Genomic DNA, 11,067 nt, shown 5'->3' on the forward strand with positions numbered 1-11,067 from the left:
CCCTCAGTTGAAGCTGTTGTGGAGTTGTATTTTCAGCATGTATCCAAAAACTTACTGCATAATGAGCTTACCGCTTCATGTGTCACTTCAACAATCTATACCGTGTTTAACATGTGGAGGAACTTACCACCTCTGTTATCTGATTAAAATAGAAGTGGATACAATTTTTGAGTGCTACGTTTTCATTTCGGCTGGACGTTTGATTTACAACACGCCTTTACTTGATCGTCGACACAACTTCTGCCAATGTACCTACATTTTGTGAGCCCGGATAAGAGCCTGCTCTCTCAACCGCATTATCGTCACATTGTCATCTCATCTCCCCATACAACTGTTACTACAACTTTGTAACAGACTTGACAGGTGTGGTTCTGGATGTGTGTTATATATCAGTAAATGGGTGGATCAGCAAATGGGTGGACAATGACTTGATGTCATAAAGACTTCCACTGTCGTAATGCTTTACCTCTAGTATGTTTCCTGATGCCATCCAGTAAATAAATCTCCTGGACATGTTTCCTCACCATCAGGTTCGATTAGATAGACTCAGTTTTTATATGTTTTTCATTACACACCACCTACAACGGTATTCAATAGTTACATTAGTGGTTCCCCCTAAAAATGCTCGTCATTATTCTTCGTCTTGAACTTTACGTTTTCTTTCATTTTTTGGAATTACGCTAGGGTGTTTCGAATATCACGAAAAACTGTTTGTCCTGCACTCCGTCTTCAGGCCACGAGTGGCCTACCGGGACCATCCGACCGCCGTGTCATCCTCGGGGGAGGATGCGGATAGGAGGGGCGCGGGGTCAGCACACCGCTCTCCCGGTCGTTGCGATGGTATTCTTGACCGAAGCCGCTACTATTCGGTCGAGTAGCTCCTCAATTGGCATCAAGAGGCTGAGTGCACTCCGAAAAATGGCAACAGCGCATGGCGGCCCGGATGGTCGCCCATCCAAGTGCCGACCACGCCTGACAGCGCTTAACTTCGGTGATCTGACGGGAACCGGTGTAACCACTGCGTTAACGCCGTTGCCGTGTTCGTCCTGCAGCATATTTTTTAGTTTATCCTGCAGCATACTTTTTTACATTTTTTCCTAATACTTCGAAAGAGAAGGACAATTTTGCTCGTGCGACAGGACACTTTCTAGAAAAGCATCGTCAGTTTTGTGCTCATGGTCACATGAGTGACAAAAATAATGACGAGTTCCAAGAGAATACAATCTTCTCGTGTGCCAACTTCGAAAATCGACTCAGTTTTGCGTTTCACTCTGTAAGTCCGCCATTTCTTTGAAAACTATACTTGAGTGCTTATAAAAGATTATGAACCCCGCTTACGTGCCGAAATATACTCCCTTGTATGTAAATTGAAGGTGGGGGGAGGGGGGGGGGGGAGAAAAGAGAGGAAAAGGAAGTTATTACTGATGTCAGTTGCTTTGGGACATTACGCGGAATTAGCTGCGACGAGTGAAACTGTGTACTGAACCGGAATTCGAACGCGGGATCTCCTGCTTACTGGACAGGTGCGTTAACCGCTGAGCCCTCTCCGCACGCCTAACGGCCAACCCACACTTCCACCGAGCATCATTTCCTCCATGCTCACTACTCTGACATTCCCGCAGGACGTCGGACATCTTTATATCTGTTTATGATGGATGGGTTACATATGCAGTAACTTTTACGTCCATTTCCCATTTTATACGGCTTTATGATGGATGCGTTATATATCCAGCTGCTTTTACTTAAGTTCCTATTAGGATTAATTATTTTACCTGGTCAGTCGTACGAAATGGGACCATGCCCCTTCCTCGTCTTGTTTCTAAAACACTGATTTCTTGTTTATAGACAATTTGATGACGCCCCAAAAGGATGAAACACTCTATTGATACAACATAACTTTGAAACCAAGACTGTTTTTATTCTGAACTAATCCAAAACCGGTTGCTGTGCCACGCTGCCACACTGGACTGGAAAAACTTTTTGGAGCAATTGAGACATCTCAGTCGAAGTACTAGGTCAAAATACCTCCAATCAAAGAACCATCTTCGCATAAAACACGATGTTTTAGTCAACATTAGTCAATCAAAGTATCGATGAATTTCAAAATATACAGTCATGACAAAATCCGATTTCAGAACTGCACTATACTAATAAGTATGCATATTAATGATATTTTATTCAATTTTTCATATTTAAGTATTATAATGATTTTTGTTTGTGTTTGTTTTAACCCATCTTCACCCTTATCAAACCGAGCGAGGTGGCGCAGTAGTTAGCACACTGAGCTCGCATTCGGGAGGTCGACGGTTCAATCCAGCGTCCGGCCATCCTGATTCAGGTTTTCCGTGATTTCCCTAAATCGCTCCAGGAAAAGGCCAGGATGGTTGCTTTGAAAGGGCAAGGCCGACTTCCTTCCCCATCCTTCCCTAATCCGATGAGACCAATGAGTTCACTGTTTGGTCTCTTCCCCCAAACAACCCAAACCAATCTTTATTGAACCTGTTTATGAGTGTAGAGGCAGGAATTAAAGTTGTGCGTGACGGTGTGTTTCGTGCTTGGATAAATCAGTCCGTAGATTAGTGAAAGACTAAGGTAGCAGCACCGAGTCCCAGCTTGGCACACTGGTTTACTCTGCCACGACGTTTCAAATGTTATAAACATCATTGCACTGAAACTTGCTGAAAACTATACTTCAGTGTAATTTGAAAGTGTGTGAAGAATACTCTGATCCAAAAGACATTCAGTAATTACGATGTATGGTTTGGTTTCTGCCATTAGAATGATGTCACAAGCCATGTGTACATGGTGGCAGCCAGGCAAGGAATATTTTAGGGAATTGGTTAAAAATTTTTATTTCAACGGCCCAGTGAAATCTTTACAAGTTTTCTCCCAGATGTGAAAGTGGGGCAACAGGCGGGCGGCGGCAGGTGGGCGGCGGCAGCGGCAGGGAAGCCGTGCCGACTGTACGAGTAAACAGCGCGCTCATGCGCTCAGCGAGCCTCGGCATATGCTAGGAAGCATAGCGCGTTTTCCTTTCACGCCTCGGTGCCCGGTTCAGAGGTAGCGTGAGGCGACCGAGAAGATGGGCCGACTGCAACCGTCAAAGGAGGCAGGAGCGCACGACGTGCACACGTAAGCTGTGGAGCACATCTCAGTGGACTCAGCGCGCACTTGTAGGAGCGGCGCGCTGAGAGAGGCAGGCAGTAGCCTTAGCCCCGGCCGCTGGTATGTGCGGACGCAGGGTCTGACGCGGCGTCGCAGCTGGCGCGGTTCAGTACCCAGGCTCGGCTCGTAGCGCAATAACAGCGGCGAATATTGACCGACAACAACGTCAAACATGAACCTAAAATAAAAGGCCACCCTATGGACTGAACAGTGGGAACGAATCGCGATTCTGACACCAATGTTAATGTATATGATCCCAGTTCTGGTCACCAATGTTAATATATACAGGCAGGGAAGAGGGGTAAAAGGTTATTACGTATGCGTCGTGATGACAGTGTACAGGAGGTCGATCGGTCAGGGTTTGAGAGTGGGCATCGAGGACTGCCGTTGAATGACAAAACCGGAAATTAGGTACAATAAAGAGGATATATTTCAATGCTCTGCCTTCCGAAAAGACGTCTGTTCTGCTCGTGGTCTAGATTACAAGAGAGAGTGTAAGACGTGTATATTTCTATTGTCTATTGTCAAACCACAATTTATGAAAGATGTTTATATTTTATTAATAGGATTAAGTAGGAATAATTAATATTTATCATGTTGGAAATAATTATGGTAGCAGGGCATGTCTGCACCAAAGTATTGTTGGCAAGAGAGACCGCAAAAAAATGGTTCAAATGGCTCTGAGCACTATGGGACCTAACATCTATTGTCATCAGTCCCATAGAGCTTAGAACTACTTAAACCTAACTAACCTAAGGACATCGCACAACACCCAGTCATCACGAGGCAGATAAAATCTCTGACCCGCCGGGAATCGAATCCGGGAACCCGGGCGTGGGAAGCGAGAACGCTGCCGCACAACCACGAGCTGCAGACAGAGAGATCGCACATTGATATAATTTTAAAAAGGCCTGGAGAGACAGCGCGCGCATTGATACATTTTGTAATGGTAGCAGGGATTGTCTGCACCAAAAAGCATTGTTGGCAGGAGAGATCGCACTTTAGCGTTCGTAGAAAGTCAGTAGTAAGCGAGTCGGTAGCAGGTCTGTAGTGAGATGTAGAGAGGAGCGATGTGCCTGCCAGCCACTAGCTATGATTTATAAGAGATTATAAACGGATGTACAGAGACATCAGCTAACTATTATCATAAGAGGAACTAATATTATTGAATAACTTTTTTTGAGAAACTCAAGACTACTGAAGGTGTGTTTGCAGACTGCTCGTTGTAAGATTATTGTAAACAAGTAAGTCCCATCTGAACGTTTGTAAAATCATTTTATTCAGAATATAATTAATTTTTGCCAGCAATATTGCATTACTGATTGTAATCCATCTCAAAAACCATCAACGTAAAACTCGCAAAATTTTATTGTTGTCAAGAAAAAGTTTATGAATTACGTAACTTCAGTCAAGTTAATTAAAGAATAACGTCAACTTTGCTATAAAAGAATAACGTCAGTTTTGGTAATAAATACAGCCACTAATTATGATAGCCCACCAGCAACTAATAGAGTACAGTAAAACAGAGTAAGTATATTCATGTCGCAGTTCGATGTAGCAGTCAGATGGCGATCCAGTAATAGTAAAAAAGGTAAGGAATAGTTCTGGGTTATTGCAGGTAACGACTGAGGCCCACGACGACAACACGTTCTATGTTTCGTCGAAATAATCAGAAAATAACTTTTAATAAGCAGCATTTCAATTTGTATGCGAAGATTGAAAAAGGGAATTAATTTCAAAGAGAAGATTTGATTTGTTATTATTAAGCAAGAGATAGAAATCCTAAGGGAAGGTTTCATAGGTTATTGTAGAATGGGAGGTTATCATTAATAAAAGAGATATAGAGAGAGGCAACTGTGTTCTGCACCGCAGAACACTCCAGCGTGCACACAAGTGACCTGCATCCCACGCTCGCTATTGGCTAAAACCAATGACGTGAATTCGCCAGCAGTTTCTGCAGAGGTCTCAGGGCGTCTCTTGTCAGCAGCTTTAACTGGGCAGAACTGCCTCGGTTATGAAAGACAGGCAACTTTTGTCACGTAGGCACAGTGTAAGTTACTCTGGGAGAAAACTTGTAAAGATTTCACTGGGCCTTTGAAATAAATATTTTAAACCAATTTCCTAAAATATTCCTTGACTGGCTGCCACCATGTATACATCATTTTATCACTGAATGTTGGCAATAAACAAATATTATGAAAAATTTTGATTGTTGGCCAGACCCCAGTATCATCTCAGACTTAAAATCGAGCTATCGACTTACAAGCCTGGATGACTAAGACACGTACTTCCTTGGGAGTTGGGGATTTGGGTATCTACTAATGGGGGCTCGATTATATGTCAAAAAATAAACGTAGGTAGATCTGAAATTGAAACGTCTCTGTGGAGTCGTTTCATAGACGCTTGTCTCACTGGATTCTGTGCATCCTATTCTGTCCACCGCCTAATTGCTGTTTAATTTATTAACTCTTCCAAGAAGACTGAGCAATCAAACTAAGGCTTATTAAATGATATTATGTTTGATTATTTTTGTGTTCCGTAGGAAACTATGACTTGTATTTATTACATTTTTCCCTTCACCCTACCAGATGTGTGCGTTAATGTGACTGAATGACTGTTTTTACGAGTGGTTCTGGTTTTTTTTTTCTGGGGAACGCTGAGTTGGTTGTCGTCTGATAGGAGCAGCTGATGCTTGCTTCTCGTTTGGAGGGTAGCACGGGATGACAACTTAGTATCCCAGTACCTGGACAGAGAGGTGTACCCCATTTAGTGTGAGGTTGGTTTGTCCGTCAGGTTGGTGGCGGAAGCCTACCGTTCTGGTAGCCTCCGTTGCACCGGTAGTTAGGAGGAGCTCGGTGGAGAGAGGACACTCTGCAGCTAGCGGTTGGTGAGTACTGTTCGTACTTCCTAGAGAGGGTTTCTGCTGATAGGAAGTAGGTCGAATTGCAACTTCACCGCCGGCCGCGGTGGCCGTGCGGTTCTAGCCGCGCTGCTGCTACGGTCGCAGGTTCGAATCCTGCCTCGAGCATGGGTGTGTGTGATGTCCTTAGGTTAGTTAGATTTCAGTAGTTCTAAGTTCTAGGGGACTAACGACCAAAGCAGTTGAGTCCCATAGTGCTCAGAGCCATTTGAACCATTTAAACCATTTTGCAACTTCGCCATGTTAAATCATGGCATATTTAAGTAGTTCAGCTTAACTGAAGCGTGTGGAGTTACGTATTTTCGGAATGTGGCATAATTATTTTGTTAAAAATCGGCGAAGATCGTGGTTGAAATTAGAAGCGTGGAAGTTGCTTTGTTCCTTTCGGATAGTCGTGGGTATGTAGATGGAATGATTGAATTACTGTGCCACTTACCTTTCGTGTGTTATTCCTTTTTCGTTGCACGATTCTACAACTTTTTGCGAATTATTTAGTTAAAACTTTTATTCAGGCCCTAGTCATGTGTATTCATAGGATGTGCATCAAATCCAGTAATGGAATAAATGTGCTACGTACAAGGTAAACTCTGCGTCCTTTATTTTTCTCATTGATGGCAGTTTTCAAATTAATTTTCATTCCCTGATTTTTTAAAGTTAATCTGCTTGCTTGTGATGAACAAAAATGGGAGGAAAAATAAAAGTGAACGGTGTATTGCCTCAAAATTAAGAAATTATCACATTTAATTAAACAAGCTCATTGATACAAGACATACAGTGCTGTTCATCTTGTTAGTTTCTTTTTAAAAAAATTGCATTCTTATAATTAAATTCTTAATTTAATTAAACTCATAATTTCCAGTTCGGTCTTTTATTAATTGTTACCAAGGGCTTGGGCTGGTGACGAACCTGTAATTTTTAAATTTATAAATGTCCTTGTGAGGTGGCTTAACCAGAAATTGCGCAAAAGGATTACATCTCCATTATTCTAGGTACGTAACGTATGTCGAGCCATAGCTAGGATCCGTTTACAGTTCTACATACGTACTTTACAATGTCAGAAAATAAACGTAGGGAGATTTCGAATTGACGACACGGAGCTGATACGTACAATTTCGAAATAAAATGATGGTTTGTTTTAGAGCCCTTTCGATGATTAGGTTGTTAGACACTTTGAACACCAGCTCCGATTGGACCCAGAGAGGGAATGAGACAGACTGTATCCTTCAGAGTGAACGATCCCGGCATTTGCCTTTAGTGCAATAACGGAACTGCGAGGAATGTAAAGCTGGACGGCCAGTGCCTTAACCACTACACCACCTCTCTCTATAGAAGCGAATGAGACGCCACATTCAAAATAAAATACTAGTGTCTAAATGAAATAAAAATAACGTAAAACGACAAGGTAGTACAGTTTAAAAAGTGCAAGTTTATTCTAATGAAGTAGAAGCCAATATTTAGTTAGTACGGTGCAGTCTTACAACTACTACATGAAGAATTACATTACGTACCAGACTTTCGAAGACTAAAGTGGCGAGCATTACATCAACACGGCTTTTATGTTTCTCATCATCAGCGTTCGTAGCACAGGCAATGAAGCTCGATGATTGCAATTTTGTCGGTGGGTAGCTGCTAATCGCCGATAAATTCCATTCAAACTGTTCATCGGCCAATCTACTTCGACGCGTAAAGGCATCAACAACTCCCGTACCTCACAATGACGGCACAGCGAATATGTACATACCGTTACACACATTCGTGATCAAAATCGCTTTTCCATAAATGTGTGTTGCAGTGTGGCCGGCAACCGCTTTACTGGCAGTTACACGACAACTGCTGGTCATTCAGAAATCTACTTGAAGTCTTCCCACGAATTTTTTGTTTGAAATTGCATTTAGTTCCACATCCGGAAATTTTAACTTAGAACTGTGAATCAGTCACATATAGTGCATCTTATAAGTGTCCATCAGTGGTATAACACAAGAAAAATATAATTCTGAGTTCGTTCTCGGCTATTCGTCCATGTAGCTAGCACATAGCCGTTGTAATTCCTTTGATATCTCCATGTACACTCAACAAAGTATTCACTTAACACAGCTGATACTCGTTTTTCTTTGTGTTCGAAATCAAACAAAGATCAATGTTTCCATATATTACGAATTATATTTTAATGGGCACACAGGGTGTACACAGTGACAGGTCATTTATAACTATAGCGTGAAATTCCCCCCCATGAACCATGGACCTTGCCGTAGGTGGGGAGTCTTGCGTGCCTCAGTGATACAGATGGCCGTACCGTAGGTGCAACCACAACGGAGGGGTATCTGTTCAGAGGCCAGACAAACATGTGGTTCCTGAAGAGGGGCAGCAGCCTTTTCAGTAGTTGCAGGGGCAACAGTCTGGATGATTGACTGATCTGGCCTTGTAACATTAACCAAAACGGCCTTGCTGTGCTGGTACTGCGAACGGCTGAAAGCAAGGGGAAACTACAGCCGTAATTTTTCCCGAGGGCATGCAGCTTTACTGTATGATTAAATGATGATGGCGTCCTCTTGGGTACAATATTCCGGAGGTAAAATAGTCCCCCATTCGGATCTCCGGGCGGGGACTACTCAAGGGGACGTCGTTATCAGGAGAAAGAAAACTGGCGTTCTACGGATCGGAGCGTGGAATGTCAGATCCTTTAATCGGGCAGGTAGGTTAGAAAATTTAAAAAGGGAAATGGATAGGTTAAAGTTAGATATAGTGGGAATTAGTGAAGTTCAGTGGCAGGAGGAACAAGATTTTTGGTCAGGTGATTACAGGTGGTAGGTGAAAACAGGGTTATAAATACAAAATCAAATAGGGGTAATGCGGGAGTAGGTTTAATAATGAATAAAAAAATAGGAGTGCGGATTAGCTACTACAAACAGCATAGTGAACGCATTATTGTGGCCAAGATAGACACAAAGCCCATCCCTACGACAGTAGTACAAGTTTATATGCCAACTAGCTTTGCAGATGATGAAGAAATTGGTGAAATGTATGACGAGATAAAAGAAATTATTCAGGTAGTGAAGGGAAACGAAAATTTAATAGTCATGGGTGACTGGAATTCGTCAGTAGGAAAAGGGAGAAAAGGAAACGTAGTAGGTGAATATGGATTGGGGGGAAGAAATGAAAGAGGAAGCCGCCTTGTAGAATTTTGCACAGAGCATAACTTAATCATAGCTAAAACTTGGTTCAAGAATCATAAAAGAAGGTTGTATACCTGGAAGAATCCTGGAGATACTAAAAGGTATCAGAAAGATTATATAATGTTAAGACAGAGATTTAGGAACCAGGTTTTAAATTGTGAGACATTTCCAGGGGCAGATGTGAATTCTGACCACAATCTATTGGTTATGAACTGCAGATTGAAACTGAAGAAACTGCAAAAAGGTGGGAATTTAAGGAGATGGGACCTGGATAAACTGAAAGAACCAGAGGTTGTAGAGAGTTTCAGGGAGAGCATAAGGGAACAATTGACAGGAATGGGGGAAAGAAATACAGTAGAAGAAGAATGGGTATCTGTGAGGGATGAAGTAGTGAAGGCAGCAGACGATCAAGTAGGTAAAAAGTACGAGGGCTAATAGAAATCCTTGGGTAACAGAAGAAATATTGAATTTAATTGATGAAAGGAGAAAATATAAAAATGCAGTGAATGAAACAGGCAAAAAGGAATACAAACGTCTCAAAAATGAGATCGACAGGAAGTGCAAAATGGCTAAGCAGGGATGGCTGGAGGACAAATGTAAGGATGTAGAGGCTTGTCTCACTAGGGGTAAGATAGATACTGCCCACAGGAAAACTAAAGAGAACTTTGGAGAGAAGAGAACGACTTGTATGAATATCAAGAGCTCAGATGGCAACCCAGTTCTAAGCAAAGAAGGGATGGCAGAAAGGTGGAAGGAGTATATAGAGGGTCTACACAAGGGCGATGTACTTGAGGACAATATTATGGAAATGGAAGAGGATGTAGATGATGACGAAATGGGAGATAAGATACTTCTTGAAGAGTTTGACAGAGCATTCAAAGACCTGAGTCGAAACAAGGCCCCGGGAGTAGACAACATTCCATTAGAACTACTGATGGCCTTGGAAGAGCCAGTCATGACAAAACCCTACCATCTGGTGAGCAAAATGTACGAGACAGGCAAAATACCCTCAGACTTCAAGAAGAATATAATAATTCCAATCCCAAAGAAAGCAGGTGTTGACAGATGTGAAAATTACCGAACTATCAGTTTAATAAGTCACAGCTGCAAAATACTAACGCGAATTCTTTACAGACGAATGGAAAAACTGGTAGAAGTGGACCTCGGGGACGATCAGTTTGGATTCCGTAGAAATGTTAGAACACGTGAGGCAATACTAACCTTACGACTTATCTTAGAAGAAATATTAAGAAAAGGCAAACCTACGTTTCTAGCATTTGTAGACTTAGAGAAAGCTTTTGACAATGTTAACTGGAATACTCTCTTTCAAATTCTGAAGGTGGCAGGGGTAAAATACAGGGAGCGAAAGGCTATTTACAATTTTTTTAAGAAACCAGATGGCAGTTATAAGAGTCGAGGGGCATGAAAGCGAAGCAGTGGTTGGGAAAGGAGTGAGACAGGTTCAAATGGTTCAAATGGCTCTGAGCACTAAGGGACTCAACTGCTGTGTTCATAAGTCCCCTAGAACTTAGAACTACTTAAACCTAACTAACCTAAGGACATCACACAACACCCAGCCATCACGAGGCAGAGAAAAATCCCTGACCCCGCCGGGAATCGAACCCGGGAACCCGGGCGTGGGAAGCGAGAACGCTACCGCACGACCACGAGATGCGGACGAGTGAGACAGTGCTGTAGCTTCTCCCCGATGTTATTCAATCTGTATATTGAGCAAGCAGTAAAGAAAACAAAAGCAAAATTCGGAGTAGGTATTAAAATTCATGGAGAAGAAGTAAAAACTTTGAGGTT

General features: G+C 42.4%; 1 pseudogene; it reads right to left on the reverse strand.

The window, feature by feature from the left end:
* Positions 1-919: 919 nt before the first annotated feature.
* LOC124709472 lies at positions 920-1,037 on the reverse strand (annotated as a pseudogene).
* Positions 1,038-11,067: the final 10,030 nt, after the last annotated feature.

Source organism: Schistocerca piceifrons, chromosome 7, assembly GCF_021461385.2.
Source record: "Schistocerca piceifrons isolate TAMUIC-IGC-003096 chromosome 7, iqSchPice1.1, whole genome shotgun sequence".
Classification (NCBI taxonomy): domain Eukaryota; kingdom Metazoa; phylum Arthropoda; class Insecta; order Orthoptera; family Acrididae; genus Schistocerca; species Schistocerca piceifrons.